This window comes from Hevea brasiliensis, chromosome 17 (assembly GCF_030052815.1).
Source record: "Hevea brasiliensis isolate MT/VB/25A 57/8 chromosome 17, ASM3005281v1, whole genome shotgun sequence".
NCBI classification, from domain to species: Eukaryota; Viridiplantae; Streptophyta; class Magnoliopsida; order Malpighiales; family Euphorbiaceae; genus Hevea; species Hevea brasiliensis.
Genome location: NC_079509.1, coordinates 43,233,341 through 43,246,078, shown reverse-complemented (window position 1 = coordinate 43,246,078; position 12,738 = coordinate 43,233,341).

Here is a 12,738-nt window from a genome sequence, read left to right as displayed (position 1 = left end):
TATAATGTATGGATAGATGGACATGTAATTTATGAATGGATAGTACTATACCGGTGATTAAAGAAAAATTAGAAAAAATGTAATAATTGCTTAAGTATGATGATGTATATGTTGTGTTAACCCTTGCGAGGGTACACATGTTGAAGCATTACACTTTAGATTTTATGTATGTCAAGGTTCATATTATGAACCATTATTATGTTATGAATGTTTATGTATGGAGAAAGGACTAAGGTGTAATGGTTTAATGTATGTTAAGATGACGAGATGTCAGAATGTATGGATGTTTCATAGGTTTCAGGCTTGCTACAGGTTCTAGTAGCCTTAAGCTGATCTGATCCCCAGCGCCAGTAACGGCCCCTTAGTTTGGGTCATTACAAAGTTGTTATTAGAGCTCTAAGTTAGATGAGTGGACCAAAATGCTTGTTAAAGTATAAAAAGGAAGTTTGTTAACTAGCACAGTTAGGGAAATACATGTTCAATAGGGATTGAGTCCTAATATGTTATGTGATGAATGTATGTGAATGTTATGTTTGATTATGTGTTGTGTGTTCATGTGAATACACATTAACTTTTTATATGCTCAACACTTCTTGTGCCCCACCCAAGAATGAGGGTATGGGAGCACTACTCGCCAACCCTGTTATCAATGAGAGAACATGTAGATTTGGAAGGAGAGAATCTTCAAAAGGTCCTAGAAGGTCCTTTAAAGTCAGCAGGGAAACCACACAAGCACCTAGAATGTCTGTAGATGATAGAAGGAGTTCTTATGGTTTCTCCCAATAGCATGAGAATCCTAAGCCTTCTAGTGTGGGGAGGATAGGAGAAGATAACTTTATGGAAGGAGGGGATCAGTTAGAGTTTGTATCTTTTCCACAGCTGGGATTGAAGTATGGGTTTAGGTATTAATACCATAACGGGGAGTTTTGGAAACCCTGGGTTTATGGGCTACCCCTTATATCGTCCTTTTATGCCCTAACCACCTTTCATTCCATCGTACAACACATATCCCATGTATCCTCTACAGCAGTACCCCCAAAGTTCCTCTACCACCATGGGAACTCAAAATCCCATAGAGAGAGTCACAAGAGATCTAACAGTTCCTACACAAGACATTGAGGCAAGTAGTAGAAATAAAGCAAAGATGATAGATTACTTAATGTTAGATGCTCTTAAGTACAAGGAAGAAGATGATCCTTTCAAGTACATTAGGGCAGTCAAAATGATAACTGATGAATTGGACATAAATGATACTAGGGCCATTCAGATAGCCAATTTTACTTTACAATATAAGAAGGTAAAGGAATTATACAAGTCCTATGTTAAAGAGAGGCTTGACAGTATGACCTGATCTCAATTTGTGATAGAGTTTACAAATTAGGCTTTTCTAAAAAGCTCTAGAGAACTGAAGGTGCTTTAGTTTGAACAACTGAGATAAACTACTGATATCAGTGTGGATGAGTATGCAGACAAGTTTGTTAAGCTTCTATAGTATATGGGGCAAGTGTATAATACAGATAAGAAAAAAGTGAAGAGGTACACTCAAAGATTGCACTCTAAATACTTTTATTGATTTTGGCTACAGAAACCCGTAGCTTCCATTGTATAGTAGATGTTGCAAGAAAGATGGAGGCTAGGGCTATCATTGAAGGGAGTTTGAAGTTAAAAAGTACAAAAGCTGAGCAATCAGCAATTTCTAAGGTTACTGATGTAGGGAGGTTTGATCATTTAACCCAGACTGTTTCTTCATTCGGAACTAAGAAGGATAAAGAAGGGAAGTTTGGCAAGAAACAAAAGAAGAATAAGTTTTAAAACAAAATCAAGTCAGGCCTTGGGATGGGAGGCTACTCTAGTTCAAGTTTGAATAACTCTGATTGTACAAACCTCTTCGAGGAGTTTGTAGGTTTGGAACTTGCCAATGTTAAAAATGTGGTCAAGAGGGGCACATATCTAAGGAGTGTCCTAACATGAAAAGGATGGCTTTACACAGCAGACTGGGTCAGGCAATATGGCTCAATCGATGGTAAAACAAACTTCTCTATGTCCTTTCTTAGGAAGGGGATAGCGTAAAGGACAAGGTTCTTCTTCCTCTACAGCAAGCTCTCAAGGAAAGGGTTCAATAGCACCGACACAAATCTCTGCCATGACACAATAGGAAGCCAATACCTCCAACACTGAGGTGTTACGTAATCTTTGCATTGGAAATTTAGATGCGCATGTTTTGATTGATCTTAGTGCATCGTATTCTTTTATTAAGCTCAAAGTAGTTTTGAGATTGGGTTTAGTAGTTTTGATTCTATAATGTTTGTTGCTTATTAGTGGACTTAAGTGTGATCCTTTAATGACATAGATGATTTGTTACGCCTATCCAGTGATGGTGGAGGATAAATGTTTTCCAGCTAACTTGGTGGTCCTAAAGTTAACGGATTTTGATGTCATTCTAAGGATGAATTGGCTCTTAGCCAATTATGCCACCTTAGACTATAAAAATAAGGTAGTAAGATTCAGAGGATCGGATGGGTCAGAGGTAGTTTTTTAGGGAGATTAAACATCAGCAGTGAAGGGAATGATCTCCATGATGCAAGCTAGTAAGATGCTCCGAAAATGATGTAGAGAGTTTCTAGCCCATGTTAGAGAGGTTGTGAAGAATAGATATGGACCAAAATCAGTTCCTACATTAAGAGAGTTTCTAAATGTGTTTTTTAAGGAACTACCTGATTTGCCACCTGAAAGAGAGATAGATTTTGTAATTGATCTAGTGCTTTGTGTTAGAACCATATCTATTCCTCCTTACAAAATGGCTTCTATAGAGTTAAAAGAATTGAAAGAATAGTTACAGGAATTAGTAGATAAGGGATTCATCCAATCGAACACTTCTCCTTGGGGTGCTCCAGTATTGTTTATAAAGAAGAAAGATGGGTCCTTAAGCCTATGCATTGACTATAGGCAGCTGAACAAGGTAACTACAAAGAATAAGTACCCTCTATCCCATATTGATGATTTGTTTGATCAACTGGCTAAAGCTAATTGTCTTTCAAATATAGATTTGAGGTCCGAATGCCATCAATTGAGGATTAAGGCAATATTCTAAAGACTCCTTTAGAACTAGATATGGGCATTATGAGTTTTTGTGATATCTTTTGGATTAACAAATGCCCCAGCTACATTCATGGATCTCATGAATAGGGTATTCAGACAACATCTGAATCACTTTGTAATCGTCTTTATTGATGATATATTGGTGCATACCAAAAGTCTAAAAGAGCATACACAGCATCTAAGAATAGTTTTTTAGACATTGAGGGAGCATCAGTTATATGTCAAGTTCTCTAAGTGTGAGTTCTGGCTAAGGAGTATATCCTTCTTAGGGCATAAAGTGTCAAAGAATGGAATCAAAGTGGATCCTAAAAAGGTAGAAGCAGTGGTAGATTAGCCAAGGCTAACCACAGTGACAGAGATCAAAAGTTTTCGAGGTTTGGCTAGCTATTGTAGGAGATTTGTACCTAATTTCTCTAAGGTGGTTGCTCTAATAACCAGGTTAGCTTAGAAGAATAAAAAGTTTGAATAGAGTGATGAATGTGAAGAGAGCATTCAGAAGCTTAAAGAGTGTCTAATTTTAGCACCAGTACTAACTCTGCCTACAGATAATGAGGATTTCACTATCTATTGCAATGTTTCCAGAGTGGGTTTAGGGTGTGTTCTCATGCAAAAGGGAAGGGTAATAGCTTATGCTTCAAGATAGTTGAAGAAACATGAAGCCAATCATCCTACTCATAACTTAGAAATGGTGGCTGTAATTTTTGCTCTAAAGATGTGGAAACATTATCTTTATGGAGCAAAATATGAGATATTCACAAAGTACAAGAGTCTCCAATACATCTTTAAGTAGTAAGAGTTGAATCTCAGACAAAGAAAATGGGTAGAACTGCTTAGTGATTATAACTGTATAATCCAGTTCCAAATGTTGTTGTAGATGCCCTCAGCTGGAAATCATTTGGCAATTTAGCTCATATATATGTAGAAAGACAACCCATCTTTAAAGAGTTGAACCAGCTGATTGAAAAAGGGTTGTAGCTAAAGTTATCGGCCAAGGTACCTGGATAGCTCAGATGAAGGTAACTCCAGTATACCTAAGTCAAATAGCAGAGAAACAGCATAAAGACCTTAAGTTAGTGAAAATAGTGGAATCAATACAGAAAGGTAAGATTAGTGAGTTCCTTTTTAATGGAAAAGGGATGTTAAGGTACAGCAATAGGTTATGTGTACCAAATGTCATCTAACTCAAATGATACATTATGAGGGAAGCTCATAATGCTAAGTATAGTGTGCACCCTAGAGCTACCAAAATGTATTAGGACTTAGAAAAGGTGTATTAGTGGCCTTCCATGAAGAAGGAGATTATAGAGTTTATGACTGCTTGTGAGGTTTGTCAAAGAGTAAAGCTAGAGCATCAGAAACCAGCAGGAATGCTCAACCTACTACCCATTCTAGAATGGAAATGGGAAAATATGGCCATGAATTTTATTGTGGGGTTAGCAGTTGCCTCCAACAGACATGACTCGATATGGGTTATAGTAGATAGGTTAACCAAGACTACTCACTTCATTTCTGTTAGAGCTAACTACTCTATGGATAAGTTAGCTCAAGTATACGTGGCAGAGATAATAAGGTTACATGAAGCTCCAGTGATAATAGTCTCCGACAGAGGACCACAGTTCACATCAAGATTTTAGCACTGTCTTCAAAATGAATTAGGCACCAGGTTAGACTTTTTCACGGCCTTTCACCCTCAAACAAATTAATAGTCAGAAAGGACCATACAAACTTTGGAGGATATGCTGAGAATGTGTGTACTTAACTTTGGTGGATCGTGGAAAAAGTACCTTTCCCTAGTTGAGTTTGCATACAATAATAGCTATCACTCTAGTATAGGAATGGCACCATATGAAGCTCTGTATGGGAGGAAATATAGGTCACTTGTCTATTGGAGAGAAGTTGGTGAAAGAGCCTTAGCAGGAATAGAGTTGGTGGAAGTCACTAATCAAGCCATGCCTTTAATTAGGGCAAGGTTGAAAACAGTAGCCAGTAGATAGAAAATTTATGCAGATTTCCACAGAAGAGAAGTGATTTTTCAAGAAGGGGACATGATACTTCTGAAGGTATCTCTAATAAAGGGTGTCATCTGGTCTAGCAAGAAAAGCAAACTAGCTCTAAGGTACATTAGATCGTATGAAGTGTTACAAAGAGTAAAAAATGTATCTTATAAGTTAGCTTTGCTACCAGAAATGGAAAGGATACATCTAGTGTTCCATGTTTCTACGTTGAAAAAGTTTGTGTCAGATCCGAACAAGTTTATAAATAAACCAGACATGAAAATTTCATAAGGTCTTTCTTATATTGAATAACCTGTTTGGATTGTAGACACTCAAGTAAGGAAGCTGAGGAACAAGGAGATACTTACAATCAAGGTATTATAGAATCGTCACAACATGGAAGAGTGCATGTGGGAAACTGTGATTCTATGATACAACAATATCCTCACCTTTTCTAGGTATGTTCTGTATGCTATGTTTGTTATGTCTGCTTTTATGTGTTTGTTGTAACATTCAAGGATGAATGTTCTTAAGGGGGGAAGAATGAAATACCTGCCATTTCTTAATGTTAGAATATCTATCTATAATTGTCTTAGGCCTTAAAGTTATGTATATGTGATGGGGTTATGTTTTGAAACCTTAAATTGAGTTTGGGTGTTAATGGGAGAAGGGATTTACAGGTTTTTGACTTGGGAATTTTAGAAATTCCTAAGCTCAAATGTCGAAAGTCAGAGATTCGACAATCAAAACTAGCATTTTCTCATAAAATCTAAAACTTTTCCAAGTTTAGCAGTCAAAGTTCTAGATTTCGACAGCCGCAGTGGCTGTTGCCCAAAATGGGCACCTCATGTTCCAAGGTTGCAGCCAAAACCCAAGACTCTGACAGCCAAACTTGATTCTGCCACTTTATTTTTTCTCCGATTCTAAGGTTCCAAAACCTAATTTCATGGTTCCTAAGGGCCTAGAATAGGATGTTTATGTTATGTATAGAGTTTTAGAATCTTGTATAACACTTTAAGGTCTGATTTTATAAAATCAAGCTTGAGGGACTTGAAAGAGTAAGGATCCAAAGATAGCGCCTATTCAAGTAAAGAGGTTGACAGGCTACAAAAGGTGGTAACTCTAACCTTAATAAAATGAAAACTATTTATAGGCAATTAATGAGCATCCTTATGCATTATTTTACATTTATTTAGGATGTATGTATTTAGAACATAAAGATATTGCATAATTGCATAAATTGTTGTTGGTGCATTGATAGATATTGAATGACCCATTACTCCCCCCATGTTATATTTATTTAACATTATGTATGTTATGGATCCATAAGTAAATTCTAAGGGGAGATCTTGACATTGCCCTTCAAGGGAGATCTGATAGTTGCCTTGGGTACATGATACAGGTCATGTTTAAAAGAAAAGTTTGGGAAGTTATTGGTTATAATGTCCATCTTATGTGAAAATCCATGTGAATAATGCATTGCACATAGACGAATGAATGATGCAATTAATGATGATTAGTTTACTCACTAAGCTTGTGTAAGCTTACCCTATTTCCCTAAACCCTAGGTGTAGTGTTGCAGGATTAGAAGAGTTCCTTGAAGAGAGAACATCAGGAGTAGTCTTAGCCCTTCTTTATGTATGATGCATGGGTAGATGGATATGTAATTTATAAATGGATAGTACTGTATTGATGATTAATGGAAAATTGAAAAAAAAATATAATAATTGCTTAAGTATGATAATGTATATATTGTGTTAACCCTTGTAAGGGTACACATGTTAAACCATTACACTTTGGATCTTATGTATGTTAAGATTTAAATTATGAACTATTATTATGTTATGAATGTTTATGAATGGATGAAAGGAATAAGGTGTAATGGTTTGATGTATGTTAAAAGGATGAGATGTCGGAATGTACACATGTTTCGAAGGTTTTAGGCTTGCTATGGGTTCCGGCAGCCTTAAGCTAACCTGATCTCTAGCACCGGTAAGGGTCCCTTGGTTTGGATCGTTATATTTAGTGTGATCAATAGGAGAACATAAAAGAGGTTCCTTAAGAGAATACTTTCAAAGTTAATGTATCAAAGTTTTCAATATCAATAAGAGATATAAGAAAGTAAAAGAAAATGATAATGCTCTTATTAGGAAAACAATTCTAAGTACCCTTCGGTTGATAAGAGAAAGTCTAATGGCTCTTGCTAGTCTTTCAAAGGGTGCAGAAAGAGTTTAACTTTGTTCAAGTAAAGCAGAGTTAAAAGGAAAAAAGTAAAGTAAGATGAGAACGAAAAAAATAAATTCTAGCATAATGCACTTATATGTTGAGGCTTTTTCTGAGAAATGTCAGTTATATGGAGAAAAGAGCCACTTTTGACTTTCTAAAAAGTTCCAAATCAGCACAGTGACCCCTAGATGGTTAAATTCTATAGTCTTAGGATTGCTATGGGTACCTAAAACCTCAAGCTGACTTATTTCCTAGCACTGATAATGGCCCCTAAGCTAAGTCATTGGATTTGCCTATTAAACACTTGAATTAATTTCATGACCTACTAAACACTTAAACTTAAAAAAAAAATTATAATTAAAAATTAAAAGTAACAATCATTATAGAGTATGGAAACATGCTAGTAGAAGCAAATGAGTTAGGTATTTACTGTCGATATGGCCCTGTGTTTCCTTCCGCCTTAAAACGAGTAAACTTTAACTTTCGCTTCTCTCTCTAATTCTCTTCTATAAGCAACATCTTCTTCTTCTCACCTTTTTTTTTCCCACTCTTTAATTATCAACACTTTTTTTTTTAATCTGCATAAGGAGAAACATCAAAAAGAACCTGTTGGGGATGAGGCTAACAGCGACACCATTTTGGAGTTAAATCTTCAAACTCTGAAGAATATTAAAATGAGTAGTCAAGAGGATATTCTAGTGATGCTGGGTGTGGGAATCCTTCCCTCAGTGTTTATGGGGTTCGTGCAGTTTGTGATTCCTAAATCCCGAAGGTGGTTGGTGATGCAAAATATTTTGAATAAGCAAGATTAGTACTATCAAAGACAAATGAAAATGAAAGTGGAGGAAAGATTGGCAAAGATACAAATGGCTATTGGGCTTACTAATGCAGAGAAGTATGAAGCAAAAGCTGCCTAGCATGAGTGTAATTTAAAAACTAAATTACCAAAAGGGGGTGAAGGAAAAATTATTTACCAAAAGGGGGTATTTTTAGTGACGTGGAGGAGAGAGATAGGCAGACTCAATCATGAGTAGCAACTAAGGACCAATTTGTAACAAAAAAAAACCTCCTTTTAGACTGAAATATAAAAAAAAAAAAATTAAAAGGTCTAACGCAGCTGGGTGCTACCCATATTAGAGTCTGGCTGCACTCAACAGTACTGATTCTCTCGTTTTGCGAAAAAGAATCTCACACTGTTCAAAAATGAGGGTTGGCAACTGGGTGCTACTCATGGTAGAGTCTAGCTACAGTCAATAGTACAGAATCTACACACTTGTCAAAAAAGAAGAGGCGACCAGCTAGGTGCTACCAATGTTAATGCCTAGCTGACATGCTGTCAGCACTCAGACGCTACAAAAGGTAACATCCAGCTGGTCCTCCCCATCACACCATCCAGCTAGTCCTCCCCATCACACCGTCTTGTCGTCTTGTCCTCTTGTCTTCCACAGTTAAATGGCAGGTAGTCTCTAAATATAATAGCATCTAGTGGCTCTATATATACCAACCCAACTTCTCTCATTTCCTGCACTGGTTTTATGCATCGGCACTATTCATTGTATAATATTTTGAGCAACCATTTGAAGTATCGGCTCTCTCCAACATTTTAAGGTATGTGTAGTATATATATTTATGTGTTTTTTTTTGAATGATATGTAATAATAAATTTCATGTAAAAGAAAATAATTTAAGTATTAGTAAAATATTTTTAAAATTTGTAGTCAAATTAAATATTATACAATTATATAATAGTATAGTTAATAATTTGTATTAGTTAAACTAAAAAATATTAGTAATAAAATTTAAATATTATGTTGTAAAATTTAAATTTGAAAAATTATTAGGTTTATAACATTATTTTATGTGTAAAGAAGGTAATAAAATAATAAAAAAATGAAAAAATAATATTATTATTTTGAATATTATTCATAAATTTTTTGAGGGAAAAAATTAGGTGAAAATAATATAAAATGTAATTGAAAATTTGTTAATAATGAACAAAATATAAAAAGTATAAAAACTAAAAAAAAATGTTGAGGTAATTTTTTTTAATGTGTATTATATTTTTTGATAAAAATAATTAGGTAAAATATTGATATTATATTATGTATTCTTTTAAGAAAAATTTAATAGAGTACTTAAAATAAATATGAGGTAAATTTATATTATTAGAAAATTTTATTATGTAGTATAAATGTCAATATATTATTAGATTTAGGAAAATAGAATAAAATCTACATATGTATTATTTTTTATGTCTAATAAATTTAGTAGTGTGGTCAAAAAGTTTGTATTAGTAAAAATATAAAAAGAAAAATCATTATTAGTGAAATTGATATATTATGTTGAAAAATTGAAATTAGGAAAAGAATTGTTGAAATTATATAATTTAAAAGAAATAGATTGAAATGATTTATTTTAATATGTCTTATAATTAAAATATTTAAATTTATATTATTATGAAAAAAAATAGAATTCTATAACTTATTTGTGAATAAGTTATTTGATTTACAAAAAATGATAATTTTTTTTTTGTTTTTTGCCCAGTTAATCATAAATTTATTACAAATAATTACATTAAAATTTTATATTATTGCAATTATTAGTCCTATTGGTTTAATGGAAAAGCTAATTATATTATGTTTTATTTTGCCCTCATACATTAACTAGTGTATGAAATAGTATTAAAATTTTTATGTTCAAAATTTGTATTCTGTTTATGTGTTATTTTACATGTATATTGCAGATTATAAGAAATGTTATTTTTTATATATGAAGATGTCAAGTCCACGTTTTGATATTGTGTACTAGGACGGTGAGATTATTTTAAGTGATGATGGATATGATTATTATGGGGGCAGATCAGCTGTGTTTAGTATTAGTAGTAGATTAAAATATGCAAATCTCGCGATAAGAATAGTACGTATAATTTCCCTGATAGAAGGACGTGAATTCATTGAGCGTATCCTTTTTAGGAAACTAAAACTAAGCAAAGGTGTTTTGAATTAGACTTGCATGGATTTGAGAAATGATGATGATGTGTCAATAATGTTTAATTTCATTGAGCAAATTGGGTGTTTGGAATTGATAGAATTGTACATTGACATTTATAGACCCGATGGTAGTGTAAACATAGTAGATGAAGCAAGCCCATCAAATGCTGATACATTAGAAAATGCTGAGGTTGCAGATGATGTCAATAACAGTGCAATTGGTGTTCAAATTCAAATCCAGCCATCTCAAAGGATCATTGCAAATTGGATTAAAAAATTATTTGTCATTTCATACTGCCTATAGTTAAACAATAACCGAGTGTAAGGATTTTAGCCTTATAAGCTGAATGTAAAGACAAAATCGGTTATGAACCTAGTTATAAGAAAACTTGGAAGGCAAGGCATATGGCAATTGTAAAGATTTATGAAGTTTGGGAAGAATCTTATGATCGGTTGAGATGATTAATGACAGCATTATGCAAGCAAAACCCTGGATCTTGATAGAATGTTTTGGTTATTTAAACAATTAATTGAGGGATTAAGCATTGTAGCCCTGTTATATGCATTGACTCCACTTTTTTGTACGGGAAGTATAAAGCTTGTTTATTTTGTGCAACAGCCCTGGATGGAAATAACCATATCTTTCCCATTGCATGGGCCATTGTTGATTGTGAAGATGGAAGGAATTGGGACTAGTTTATGAAATTTTTAAGAGTGTTTGTCACTCACTGAGAAGATATATGTGTCATATCGGACAGACACGAAGGGATTATAAAGGCAATGCAGGATGATTGGGGGCAACCTCCTACAGCTCATCACCGGTTTTGCATTCAGCACATCTTAAGCAATTATAATACACAGTTCAAGAATTCAGTCATGAAAGACGCATTACGTAAGGCTAATTAGTACAAAAACTATTATGTATATTGTAACACCCCTATTTGTATAACCTAGTATATTTCACTGTTCCGGTAATCGGAGTCGGTCCAAACAATTAAAGGGATTAGAACCACACTTAAGACAACTAGATAAGCTATAAACACAAATAATTAGCAATTGCCAATTAGTTAAGTATAAATAAGAAAAACAGAACATAGGAAGTTAAACGAGCCGAGAGTCACAGCGATGGGTGACATTCTCAGGAAGGGTTACGAAGTCAATTTAAACTCAAATTTTGAACTGTAAAATGTGACACCGCGGTCCTTAGGACCATTATGAGCACAATGGAAATAGAAAATCACGAAAAAGAATTGTTAAGTCAGTCAAATAATTAGGTCAGGGAGCCAGAAGAAATATTGAATTATTTGCAAATCAGGTTGAACCGGCGAGGGGTGGTCAATTAACCCTGAGAGCTGACTCCTGACCTAACTATCAAATAAAATCAAAGACAAGAAAACTTCGGAGTCGGGAATTAAATTAAAGAACTAATAGATAGAGATTTGAAGGATTTGGAGTTCTAAGAAAGGTTAGTAAGCAAACTTGATAATTTTAGTTTGATTTCTATATTTTTAACTTATTGAACTTGTAAATAAACTTTAAATAAAAGAAAATTTTGTTGAGGGACCATGAGTGAATTTTGGCCAGCATTTGTATGGGGTTATATTTGCATGGTTTGATAGATTTGAAAGTATATGTGATCTTGTTTGAGATAAAGAAACATGTATATAGGCTTTGAATAAATCAAATGTAAAGAATTGGTAAACTAGGGTTTGGATACTTAGGGTTAAAGACAAAAATGTGAGAAATGGGTAAATAATATGATTGACCTAGTTTGAAGTGGGAAATGGTCAATGGTGACCAAATGAAGTATGTTGAAAGTGTTGGAGTTGAGATCAAATTCGGATTAAGTGTGGTCATGCTGCTGGCAGCATGACCAAGGTCCCTTTGAGGGACCAAAAATGAAAATTTACAAGTCCAATTGGTATGAGACCAATTGAGAATGAAAATAGACACTAAATGACACAATTTTCAATTAGGAAGCATGCCCAAAAAGTGACCAAAACCTAGTGAACAAATTGACCAAACTTGAAAAATCTCAGTCTGACCTGTACAAACTGACCAAATGAACAGTGTTTGTTCATTTGGCCATAACTTGAGCTAGGTAGGTCTAAATGACCTGAACTTTTACCAGTGGATAGTTGAGGTATAGACCTAAAACTTTCATGAAGAATACAAACCTAAATTATGCCATTAACAAAGTCATTTGGCCACCCAAAGTTGGTGACCTAAAACTGCCAGAACTAAAATTGCCCAGAAAATCTGGGTTAAGTTCAATCCGGCAGCCATGGTTCAAATGGCTATAACTTGAGCTACAAAACTCCAATTGGAGTGATTCAAAAAGGGGAATAAACTCAAGACAATAGGGAACATTTTCTATGAAGAAAGTTTTGCCAAATTCCAACAGTAAAATGACCACTGGAACAGTGCAA